Source organism: Giraffa tippelskirchi, chromosome 3 (assembly GCF_054371585.1).
Source record: "Giraffa tippelskirchi isolate mGirTip1 chromosome 3, T2T-mGirTip1v1.2.pri, whole genome shotgun sequence".
Taxonomy (NCBI): Eukaryota; Metazoa; Chordata; class Mammalia; order Artiodactyla; family Giraffidae; genus Giraffa; species Giraffa tippelskirchi.
Window position 1 is genome coordinate 42,989,931 of NC_137277.1, and position 12,812 is coordinate 43,002,742.

Here is a 12,812-nt window from a genome sequence, read left to right on the forward strand (position 1 = left end):
GGCTCTGGAGAAGGTGATGCCTCAGTGACAGACTTGAAGGTGGAGTCTCTGAGGTGACAGAGGAATGACCATACTCAGTGTCAAGAGTGAGCCCAGACCTGGAGAACAGAGTGTGTGGATACATTTACCCAGAGCCTCCATCTCTGGCTACCCTCCCACCTCTCCACACCAAACAGCTCAGAGTAGATGCTCACTCCATATTCCTGCTGATTTTGATTATTTCAGTGTGATGATCTGTGTGCCAGGACAGGAAGGCAGGGTGTCTCAGGGATATGGTTTCAGGAAGTAAACACAGCCTGGGCAGAGAAGTGAAAGAAAGCAGGTTCTGTCTGGGGGAGAATGGATACCTGTATATGTATGGCTGAGTGCCTTTGTCGTGCACCTGAAACTATCACAACATTATTAATCAGGTATATTCCAATACAAAATAAAAAGTTAAAAAAAAAGAAGTAGAAAAAGAAAAGAAGGTTCTGAGTGGTTAGAAGGTGGGTGTGTGTGGGAAGGACTGAGAGCTGGTGACCCCACTTCCAGGGTGCATGCTGAGAGCTGGTGACCCCATTTCCGGGGTGCACAGCAGCATGGCCTGGGCAGCGATGCCAATGAGATACTCCCAGAGCCACTGAGGTCCATGTGAGAGACGCCCCCTCCCCCAACTCTGCCCCTAGTGCCCTCTGCAAGGTGGGCAGAAAGTTATGTGTGGGTCCAGTTCAAAGGACTCCAGGGGCCAGGCTGGGTGGGAAGCTTCAGTGAGACGAAACAGACTGCCCATCCCCACCCCCAGCCCCTAGTCAGGCTATTTATGGCCTCTCTGCTCCCATTTGATTCCTGGGTCAGGAAGATCCCCTGGAGGAAGGCATGGCAACCCACTCCAGTATTCTTACCTGGAGAATCCCAGGTAAGGACAGAGGAGCCTGCAGGGCTACAGTCCATGGGGTCACAAAGAGCTGGACACGACTGAAGCGACTTAGCACGCACAAGCCACTCCCACCAGCCAACCTTGCCACCTGCTTGGGGCAAGATGAGGAGGAGTCAGGAAGCATGGGGCTAAACAAAGGATTTCAGAGGCTGAAGACAATCCCTGGTTTTGTCTCGCCCTTGGAGGAGGGCTCTTCTTTGGCCTGAGGCTCTGGAGGAGCCACAAGGGGAGCTGGGCAGAGCCTCCCGAAGGGGAACAACGTCCATTAAGTGTGTAATCTGCATCCGGGTATGCCCAACACTCCACACCAAGCCTGTGATACAGGTTCAGAGCAGTGAAGGCACTTGCCCAGGGTCACACAGTCTGTGTGAGCTGACAGAGAACCCAATTCAAGATTGTCTATGCTTTTTGCCCACCCTCCAGTGGGCCTCTGTGATGGGGCTGGAACAAAAGTCAGTGTTTCCGGGACCTCCCTGGTGGTCCAGATGTTAAGAATCAGCCTGCCAATGCAAGGGCACACGGGTTCAATCCCTGGTCCAGGAAGATCCCACAAGCCGCAGAGTAACTAAGCCCGTGCGCCACAACCACTGAAACTGAGGCTCTAGAGCCCACACTCCACAACAAGAGAAGCCACCGCCGTTGAGAAGCCCGCGCGCTGCAACTAGAGAGTAGCTCCCACTCGGCGTTACTGGGGAAAGCCCACGAGCAGCAACAAAGACCCAGAACAGCCAAAAATAAATACATAAATAGTAATAAAAATAAAAATTAAAAAAAAAAGGAATACATTAAAAAATTTCTCCATATTTCCAAGTTAGGTTGCTGCTGTAGGGGTACAGCTCAGCGACAGAGCATTTGACTACAAATTAAATGGCTGCTCTTTCACTGAGGTCCCCTGGCTTTATATGCATCAGTTCAGTTCAGTTCAGTCCCTCAGTCATGTCCGACTCTTTGCAGCCCCATGGACTGCAGCACACCGGGCTTCCTTGTCCATCACCAACTCCCGCAGGTTGCCCAAACTCATGACCACCGAGTCGGCGATGCCATCCAACCATCGCATCCTCTGTTGTCCCCTTCTCCTCCTGCCTTCAGTCTTTCCCAGCACCAGGATCTTTTCCAATGAGTCAGCTCTTCACATCAGGTGGCCAAAGTATTGGAGCTTCAGCTTCAGCATCAGTCCTTCCAATAAATATTCAAGGCTTATTTCCTTTAGGATTGACTGGTTTGATCTTCTTGCAGTCCAAGGGACTCTCAAGAGTCTTCTCCAACACCACAGTTCATAAGCATCAGTTCTTTGGCCCTCAGCTTTTCTGATAGTCCAACTCTCACATCTATACATGACTACTGGAAAAACCATAGCTTTGACTAGACAGACCTTTGTTGGCAAAGTAATGTCTCTGCTTTTTAATATGCTGTCTAGGATGGTCATAGTTTTTCTTCCAAGGAGCAAGTGTCTTTTAATTTCATGGCTGCAGTCACCATCTACAGTGATTTTGGAGCCCAAGAAAATAGAGTATGTTTAAGCCATAGGCTCTTGGGACAATTGCTGACTCTTTTGAGGATTGTTGTAAGGGAGCTATCGCACTGCCAGCAGCTGGGCCCCACCAGTGACTAATTCCTCTCAAAGGTGGGAAGTCTCCAGCCATCACGCGTGTTACAAGAACTTTCCCTTTGCCCGAGAATTACAGGCATGGCCCTCCTCTGCCAGGTTTAATTCAGTTTCCATTTGCCCCACCTCCTTTTCCTTCCATCAACACTGTAAATAATTATTCTTGTCTTTGTGGCTCCTAATGGACTCTGAACAACTCATGGCAGGTACTGGGACTATCAGTTCCTGTCACTCTCTAGGTGACAGGTGTCAGGACTGTCTCAGAGAGGAGTGTCCTGTGACCTTTGACTCTTGTTGAGAAAGTCATCTGAGAACAGCTGAGGAAGCCCAAGGGTGACAGGAGATGGTCTTTGGCTCACAGAATCAGTTTATCCTTAGGAGTGGGTGGCAGATAAGCCGGAGATAGATCCAGGACTGAGGCTGCAGCCCAAAGGTAAGTTTTAGGAAGTTCACATCTGGACACGGGGGCCAGACATTCAGACAGAGGCCCCTGAGGCAACTGAGTTGAGCAGGTTGGGCCTGGGGCCCACAGGGGCACTACCTAAGTGGTCTTGGAAAGACAGGGATGGCTGGACACAGCAGGGAGCCCCGGGAATGATTTGTAAGATGTGAGACTGCCCAGCCTGGAGGAGCAAAGATATCACATCCTTAATTGAAGAAGAGGAAGGAGATGTTCTCAAAGACAAAGAGAAGATAGGCAGCAGGGGTAGGGAGCCTCACTGGTGCTGTTTTCAAGGAATCCCCCTTCCCAAGAGAAAGAACAGAGCTGGGTGGAAGGTGATGCATTCCCCAGGACCGGAGGTGCTCCTCCTTGGTGGTTGGCTTGTCCTGAGACACTCAGGTTATATGGGCGGGATCCCATACTGTGCAAGGGGCCAAGCATCTTGTTCACCCAGAATCTGACTCCAGGGGCCCTGATATCCCCCTGTCTTCCACTGCTTCTCAAACTGGGTCCACTCATTTTGTCTTGTATGTGTTCCCATCACCCACCTTGGCAACCTTGCCAGGTGCTTAAACAATCCTACAAGATCCAAATCCTTGTTTTTCTCCTTTGCCTCAGCTCTCACCACTCCTGTCTCAACTCAACTGTTTTCAGATTCTTGGCTGCATTTTCTAAGATTTCCAGAGAATTGTCCATGCCCTTGCTTCTCTCGGGTGTATTCTCCCTGCATCTCTCTCCATACTTTACTGGTTGTGTGCTAATGCTCAGTCGTGTCCAACTCTTTGTGACCCCATGAACTGGAGCCCTCTAGGCTCCTCTGTCCATGGGATTTTCCAGGCAAAAATACTGGAGTGGGTTGCCATTTCCTTCTCCAACTTTACTGGTTAAATCCCGTTAATCTTTCAAGTCTCAGCCTAAAGCTAAACCTCCTTTGTGAACTCTCATCACAGACTGAAACTTCTCCTACATGCTAGAAGACCCTGTCACAGCACATATCACATTGCGTTTCATTCTCCTGATAACCTGTCTACATCCCCCACCACAGTAGGTTCCATGAAGGCAAAGTGTGTATACACACCTCTGCAGTCTCTTGAGCTGATACTCATCAAATAACGTTATGAAACAATAGACAGGTAGATAGATGGATGGCTAGAATGATGAATGGATGGGTGGAAGGGATGCCCATAGGATAATTTACAAGGTTCATGCCAGAGAGCCAGACACCCCTTCCAGCATGTTCTGAAGCCGATCCCTTGATTTTTAGATAGGACTGGGCAGGCAACAAGGCAAAGAAGTGAATGGGTTTTCATCATGATCAAGATTGTAAAGACGTCAGGACTTCCCTCGTGGTCCAGTGGCTAAGACTCCATGCTCCCAGTACAGGGGACTCAAGTTCGATCTCTGGTCAGGGAACTAGATCCCACATGCTGTAATTACCATTCTGCATGCCACAAGTAAAGAACCTGCATGCCGCAACGAAGTTCGAAGATCCCACATTTCACAATAAAGACCTGACACAGCAAAATAAATAAATATTTAAAAAAACACACAAGATACCACCTCACACCTGTCAGAATGGTTATCATCAAAAAGACAGCAAATAACAAGTGTTATTTACAAAGAATATGCAGTACACACACACATACACACACACAGGAATATTACTCAGCCGTAAAAAAGAATGAAAACTTGCCATCTGTGACAGTCTGAATGGGCCTGAAGGATATCATGCTTAGTGAAATAATTTAGAGAAAGATGAATACTGTATTTTTCACTTATATGTGGAATCTTAAAAAAAATAAATGAATGGATATAGCAAGAAAGAGATTCACAGATATAGAGAACAAACTAGTGGTTACCAGTGGGGAGAGGGGAGAAGGAAGGGGCAAGTTCAGGGAAGGTGATTAAGAGGTAAAGACTACTAGGTATAAAATAAAAAAGATACAAGGAAGGGAATACACAGGGAATGTAATAACCTCAATAATTATAATAACTTTATTATAAATAACTTTATAATAACATTGTTTATAAAAATATAGAATCTCTATGTTGTACACCTGAAACTAATGTAATATTGTAAGTCAACTATACCTCAATAAAAAAAAAGAAGACTATCAAGAGGAGATAAGGAGTCAGCCTTTCAGAACTAGCACTGCCCATGTGCTCTGGCTGCTGGTGGCTTAGCTGGGATCCAGGGAGTGCTCTGATGCTAAAAGGGACCTGAGCACATTTTAGATATGGTCAGCAAGAACCTCCTCTCTATGTTACCAAGCATCAAGCCTGTCCCTCTTCTTCCAAATCTCTGTGCTCAGCTCTTTTTAAAAACTGTGATAAAAAATATATATAACTTAAAATGTACCCTCTTAACCATTTTGACTGTTCAGTTCAGTATCAGTTCTGTTCAGTTCAGTCGCTCAGTTGTGTCCGAGTCTTTGCGACCCCATAGACCGCAGCAGGCCAGGCTTCCCTGTCCATCACCAGCTCCCAGAGCTTGCTCAGACTCATGTCCATTGAGATGGTGATGCCATCCAACAATCTTATCCTCTCATCCCCATCTCCTCCTGCCTTCAATCTTTCCCAGCATCAGAGTCTTTTCCAGTGAGTCAACTCTTCACATCAGGTGACCAAAGTACTGGAGATTCAGCTTCAGCATCAGTCCTTCCAATGAATATTCAGGACTGATTTCCTTTAGGATTGACTGGTTTGATCTCCTCGCAGTCCAAGGGACTCACAAGAGTCTTCTCCAACACCACAGTTCAAAAGCATCAATTCTTCGGCCTTCAGCTTTCTTTATAGTCCAACTCTCACATCCGTACATGATTACTGGAAAAACCATAGCCTTGACTAGATGGACCTTTGTCAGCAAAGTAGTGTCTCTGCTTTTTAATATGCTGTCTAGGTTGGTCATAACTTTCCTTCCAGGGAGTAACCATCTTTTAATTTCATGGCTGCAGTCACCATCTACAGTGATTTTGGAGCCCAAGAAAATAATCTCTCACTGTTTCCATTGTTTCCCCATGTATTTGCCATGAAGTTTTGGGACCAGATGCCATGATCTTAGTTTTTTGAATGTTGAGTTTTAAGCCAGCTTTCTCACTCTCCTCTTTCACTTTCATCAAGAGGCTCTTTAGTTCTTCTCCACTTTCTGCCATAAGGGTGGTGTCCTCTACAAATCTGAGGTTATTGATATTTCTCCCAGAAATCTTGATTCCAGCTTGCGCTTCATCCAGCCTGGCATTTTGCATGATGTACTCTGCATGTAAGTTATCAGTTCAGTATCAAGTCTGACCATATTATTTTACAACCAGTCTCTGGAATCCTTGTCATGTTGCAAAGCTGAAACTCTATATCCATTAAGCAATAACTCCCTATTCTCCCTTCCCCAGGCCCTGACAGCCACTGTTCTACCTTCTGTTTCTATGACTGACTCCTCTAGATATCGCATAAAAGGAGAATCATACAGTATTTGTCTTTCTGTGCATGTCTCATTTCACTTAGCATAATGTCCTCAAGGCTCATCCATGTTATAGCTTGTGTCAGAATTTCTTTCCTTTTTAATGCTGAATGACATTCCATTTTATATATAACATTCCATTTTTTATACATATGGGTTTCTCTGGTGGCTCAATGGTAAAGAATTCGCCTGCCAGTGCATGAGATGTGGGTTCAGTCCCTGGGTGGGGAAGATCCCCTGGAAAAGGAAATGGCAATCCACTCGAGTATTCTTGCCTGGGAAACTACATGGACAGAGGATCCTGGTGGGCTACAGTCCATACAGTTGCAAAGAGTCAAACATGACTTAGTGACTAAACAACAACAACATTCCATTTTGTGTACATATGCCACATTTTGTTTATTCATTCCTCCGCAGATGGACACTTAGATTATTCTACCTTTTGCCTATTGTGAATAATGCTGCTGTGAACACAGTTGTGCTAATATCTCTCCAAGGCCCTGATTTCAATTCTTTTGGATATACACCTGATAGAAGAAATTTCCATATGTTGAGATATGGAGAATTCATTCTGGCTTATACGTGATTTAGCTTAAACTTTATGCCTGTTTTGTGGCCTATTAAACATACATTGGACATCTCCTTTAACCATTTAAATAAAGATACATTGTCCAGAAGTAAAGATTGTCCATAATGAGGCCAGCAAGCAAAAAGGGAAGGTCCTTCCTTCCTGGGACACCAATGCTGGTAACTTCTTTGATGATAAGGCTCCCTCCCGAGGCATCAGGGTCACACTGATGCACTGTGACATGCTACTTGTCTTTTTCAAAACCTTGAAGGAATGCACCACTGTCATAGTTCTGACCAGATAGAAAACTGTTATGAAAACCATGCTTCTTTGGAACAATTCCTCAGAACTGTTTGAGAGTCTGTCTCCTGGGCTGTAGTCCTCAGTTTGGCTTGAATAATACTCTCTTTTGTTCTTTTGTTATCCCTCCCTATTTTAATTTCTTGGTGTCCAGCATCAGGCAGTTGCAGCCCTGGAGTCTCAGGATCAAGAAATCACAGCTGGGAATTCCCTGGTGGTCCAGTGTTTAGGGCTCCATTCTTCTACTGCAGGGGGCACGGGTTCAATCCCTGGTCAGGGACCTAAGATCCTGCGCAATGAAGTAAAAAAAAAAAAGAAATCTAAGCAAGGCTCTGTCTGACTACACCTCTCCCCACTGTGACAGTGACAAAGTTTCCCTCCTGTCGTCTGTCCTAGACCTTGAAGGCCCTTTCTGGCAAGGAAGCAAGGAGGCCCTCATTTGTGGAAAGCGGAGCCCTTTATAGAAGGCCTTTCACTGAGGACAGCAGGATTTAATCAGATTGTCCTGGGTGGAGTAGTGGCGATAAGGCTAATAAACAAGCCACAGAGCATGTTCAAGTCATTAAACTCTCCCTGGGAGGGCACTGGAAGGCCTCTCGGAAGAGGAGGTCTTCTCCAGGCTTTTAGGGGGAAACTGGTTGTTCTTCTGCTAAAGAGTCCTCCACTCTTTAAAGAGGATGAGGAGAGAGGAGGGACTGGGACATAGCTCCCAGTCAGAGCTCTGGCCTCAACTGTGTGACCCGTGCTTGGGCTTCTCTATAAAAGTTGTGTGAGGAAAACCTACGTGGGAGGTGTGGTGTGAGGTGTCTGTGAGCGGGCATATGGCACTCAGGAGGTCCAGGGGCAAAGGCTGGCTTCTTCCTTTTCCCTTTTCTATTTTAAGCCTCACTCGCCTGTCAAATCCTCCTGGCTTGACACCTTCAGGGCACCACATGCCTCTACCCCAGCTGACCTCTGGAATGCACTTCTCATCTCTGCTTCCATTCCCAGAAAGCTCTCTCCATCTCTCAAGAGCAGATCACACCTGTCACCCTTGCCTGATGCTGTGGCCCATCTTGACCACACTGTCCCCAGAACTCAAACCAGGTGCTCTGGTTTCTCAGCACAAACTGTGCTTTCAGTGGTCATCCCGGCCGTGTCCTCAGTAGACCGTGAAAGCAGAGTGGGAATCTGATTCTCACACCTTTGGTTGTTAGTTCAATGTGTGGTCACCCAGGATTCTTCTGGGAACAGAGGCCTCAAAGATGGTGATGGTTGGCAGACAGACAATACATGGCTGACAGCTGGATCCACTGGATTCCTCTATCAAGTACCCAGACTTATCCCCCTCATAATGACTTATGGCTTCCCTGATAGCTCAGTTGGTAAAAAATTCACCTGCAATGCAGGAGAACCTGGGACCCCAGTTCGATTCCTGGGTCGGGAAGATCCCCTGGAGAAGGGATAGGCTACCCTCTCCAATATTCTGGCCTGGAGAAGTCCATGGACTGTTCAGTCCTTGGGGTTGCAAAGAGTTGGACACGACTGAGAGACTTTTACTTATATTGACTCACACACATACACACATTGACCTCCCTCCCTCCACAAGACAGAGCCCCTTACCATTTAATTTACAAAGCATACAGGTCTCTAGGGTTCTTTGCTGTCTGTCTGTCCCCAACCTTGACACTCGTCATACTCTAGATGTGTGCCTTAAAGGATCAGAGGAAGATACCCTGATGGTTCAATTTTTTTTTTTTTGGCCATGCCACTTGGTTTGTAGAATCTTAGCTTCCCGACCAGGGATTGAACCCAGGTCCTGGGCTGTTAAAGCACAGAGTCCTAACCACTGGATCACCAGGGAATTCTCTATCAGTTCAGAGCACCAAGTTCTGGAATCCTAGTGCTGGAAAGGAGGCTGAAGGTTATCCAGGCCCGTTTTCTCATTTCATGCTGAGGAAACTAAGACCCAGAGAAGGTAAGAGACTTTCTAAAGCTCACACACATTTGGCACATCCTGGCCAAAAGCGCAGCTGTCTTCCTCTAGTAATTTTACTCTAAGTATTCAGGCAACATGAATGAATCTCCACTGTGGACCCAGCCCTGATTAGGCATTTTCACATTCATTCTCTTAATTCTCACCATACCATTTGGGATCGCTCTTACGATCATCATTGAACAGAGGGGCAAACTCAGGCCTCAGAAGAGGGAAATGACTGGCCCAAGACCTTGCAGCTAGGAAGTGGCCAAGTCGGGACTTGAATCCAGATTCTTAAATGCCTTCTGGGAACCTTCCCACCAAGCCTGCCGTCCCTGCTTGGCAAGACCGAAAGGCTGATGGGGAGCTGGCACCATGCCCAGCTGAGAGGAAAGGGTAAGGGTTAAGGCCCATTGGAGACGCTGGGTGGCACGGAGAATGGCAAGAAGCCAGAACTGTGGCCTTCCAGAGAATATAGTCCTACTTCACGTAACAGGCAAACCAGGCCGCACAGTCCTCAGGAATGCCGCAGGACCGCTCCTACTCTGGAGAGCTGAGTGTGGGCAAAGTCCCACACTCAGAGCCCAGGCCTGCTCATGTATCCTGCTGGAGGCCTCCTACGACGCAGGCATCAGGCACACTCAGCCCTAGGGTTAGTACTTTCACCTCCTTTGGGCCTCACTTCCTGGCCTCAGATGGGAGGGTAATTGTAATTGTCTAAGTGAAGGTTTTTTCCTGAAATACCTCTTCATGGAGGTCAAGGCTCCATGCAAATACCTTTAGTCCCTATATACACCTCATAATAACAGCAGTTATGACTTGTTATTAAGCACCTACAATATTCTGGAACTTAGTTCTGTCTATACAAAGTCCCATTTTACAAATAGGAAAACTGAAGCACAAAGAAGTCAAGTCAGTTGCTCGCTGTCACACAGCTGGTGAATGGCAGAGCTGTGACTTAATCTCAGGATCATCCAATTCCAAATTTAGGGCTCTTTCCATGATATCACAGCACCCTTGTTACTTACTCTGCAAAGTCCTTCCTCCATAACCTGTCTCAACGTCCCTTTCCAATCCCAGCTTCACCCTCACAGGCCCACTCAGTGGTTCTGTTTTCCCCATCTCTCCACTGGCCTAAATGTATATGCTTGTGTTTGAGAGTGTAGGTAAGATTATGGGTGCTTAGGTACATTTATTTATATGTATATAGGATTTGTGATATATACATATGTATGTATAGTGAGTATAGTGCACATGTATTTGTAATGTGTGTTCAAGTAAATGCATTTATAAATGTTCATGTGTGTGGTAGACACATACATGTTTATGTTAGAATGTACATTTCTACATGTATTTATATATTTCATTTATGACAAAGGGGAAGATTTGACAAGAACTCCATGAAGAATGTATCATTTTTTAAAAATATATTTATTTTGGCTGCACTGCGTCTTAGCTGTGGCACGTGGGACCTTCACCGAGTCATTATGGGTGGGCTCAGTAGTTGTGGCACAGGCTTAGCTGCTCCAAGGCGTATGGGATCTTAGTTCCCCAATCAGAGATTGAACTCACATCCCCTCATTGCAAGGCAGGTTCTTAACAACTGGACCACCAGGGCATTTCCTTCAGCTAGGATTCTTAATTGCAAATATAATAGTTTACTTTAGCTGGTTTTAACAGAAAATAATTCAATTAAAGCTTTTGAATCACTATATTGTACACCTGAAAGTGATGTCATATTGTACATCAACTATACCTCAATAAAACTTTTTTAAAAAATAGTGCTCGATTATATAGTATTCCCATCACACAGATACAATAGATGTAAATAATCTCAAGTACATGGATTATAGTAAAATATTATACATTAATAAGAAGCAGTGAGTTTCAAATATTTGTTACTTTTGTTTTTAGCCATTTCTTATTGGTATTTGTACACTCTCTGTTTCCAAATGGAATACATATACTCATATTTTGGTAATCCCCAGGTGGTCCAGTGGCTAGGATTTAGTGCTTTTACTGCTGTGGGTCTGGTGTCAATCCCTAGTCAGGGAACTAAGATCCTGAAAACTGCTAGGTACAGCAAAAAATAAAAAATCATACATTCATATTTTGTTCATCAATCTCAGACATTATCAGCTTCCTATTAGAATATGATTTAGCTATAATGTATACAGGGAAATTTTAGGTTTTTCAAATCAAATATGATTATAACCAATATTCAGTGTTTGCATTAGAATGTTTATGCCTATACTTACAGTTGGGCATTGTGGTATATGATGATTACGATTCCTTTACTTTCATTTTTAAGTTGGTATCTGTTTTGTTAACCCAGTTTTCTTCGTATACATTACTAACCCTTCTCATCCCATCTAAAGACCTATAGTACAGTTTCCCCAGAGTTTATTTACATCAGGTGCTCTGTCATTTCCACATCATTTCTTGGAGGCCTTCATTTTCCTCTGTCTTGGTGACCTCCCATCTCCTGCAATCTAAGTGAGTTGCTCTCCTTGCGTGCTGCATAGCTGTCATACTAGAACTTCCCTGGTGTTCCCTTTTCCTTTCTCTGTAATTACTACCTCTTTTCTGGTGGAGCCTATTTACCAGCAGAAGGTTGGTTATGACAACCCTTAATATGATTGCCTCATGAATCATCCTGCTCCAATGTGTAGCAGTTCTCCTTTATTTCTGGAGCACAATTGGCATCTTGATACCTACCTTCATTGTCATTCTGAAGATTCCCTTCCCTTCTCTTCTAGGCTGGATCTCCTATTTTTTGTGTCTGTTTCTTTTTTATTTTATTATGTAGCTGCTGTATGTGAGATCTTCCTTGCAGCTCATGGGCTCTGTAGTTACAGTGCGCAGGCTTAGTTGCCCATGGCATGTGGGATCTTAGTTCCTTGACCAGGGATTGAACCTGCAGTTTCAAGGCAGGGTCCCTGGGTTGGAAGGCAGACCCTTAACCACTGGACCACCAAGGAAATCCTTTTTGTGTCCATTTCTTGTCTCTTATTTTGCATCCTCATTTTGGAACATAATTTCTAGTGGCTTGATGTGGAAGGATACTTACTTACTTACTTCCTAAGTAAACTTTTTGAGAACTTGAGTATCTGAAAATACCTGATTCTATCTTCATACTAGAATGACAATTTCGTTGGTAATAGAACTAGGTGGGAAATAATTTTCCTTCAGAACTTTGAAGTCACTGCTCCATTGTTTTCTTCCTCCAAGTGAAATCTAAAGTCCTTTTGATTCCTGTTCTTATAAAAACTGTTTTTTTTCTGTTTGGAAACTAGTAAGTCATCTCTTTGTCAATAAGACTTTAAAATGTGACAGTAATGTACCTTGGAGTGGGCCTGGGTATTTTTTTTAACAATTCCGCTGGACATTCAGCGGACTCTGTCAACCTGTAAGCACATATCCTCCAACTCTGAGATGTTTTCTTGATCGATTTCAATGATGTTTTCTTTTCCTCTATTTTTTTTTCCCTTTCTTTTTGGATTATTTGGTTTTTCAGGTCACTGGGCAGTCTCTCTAAATTTACTATCTTTCTTCCACATTTTCTGTTT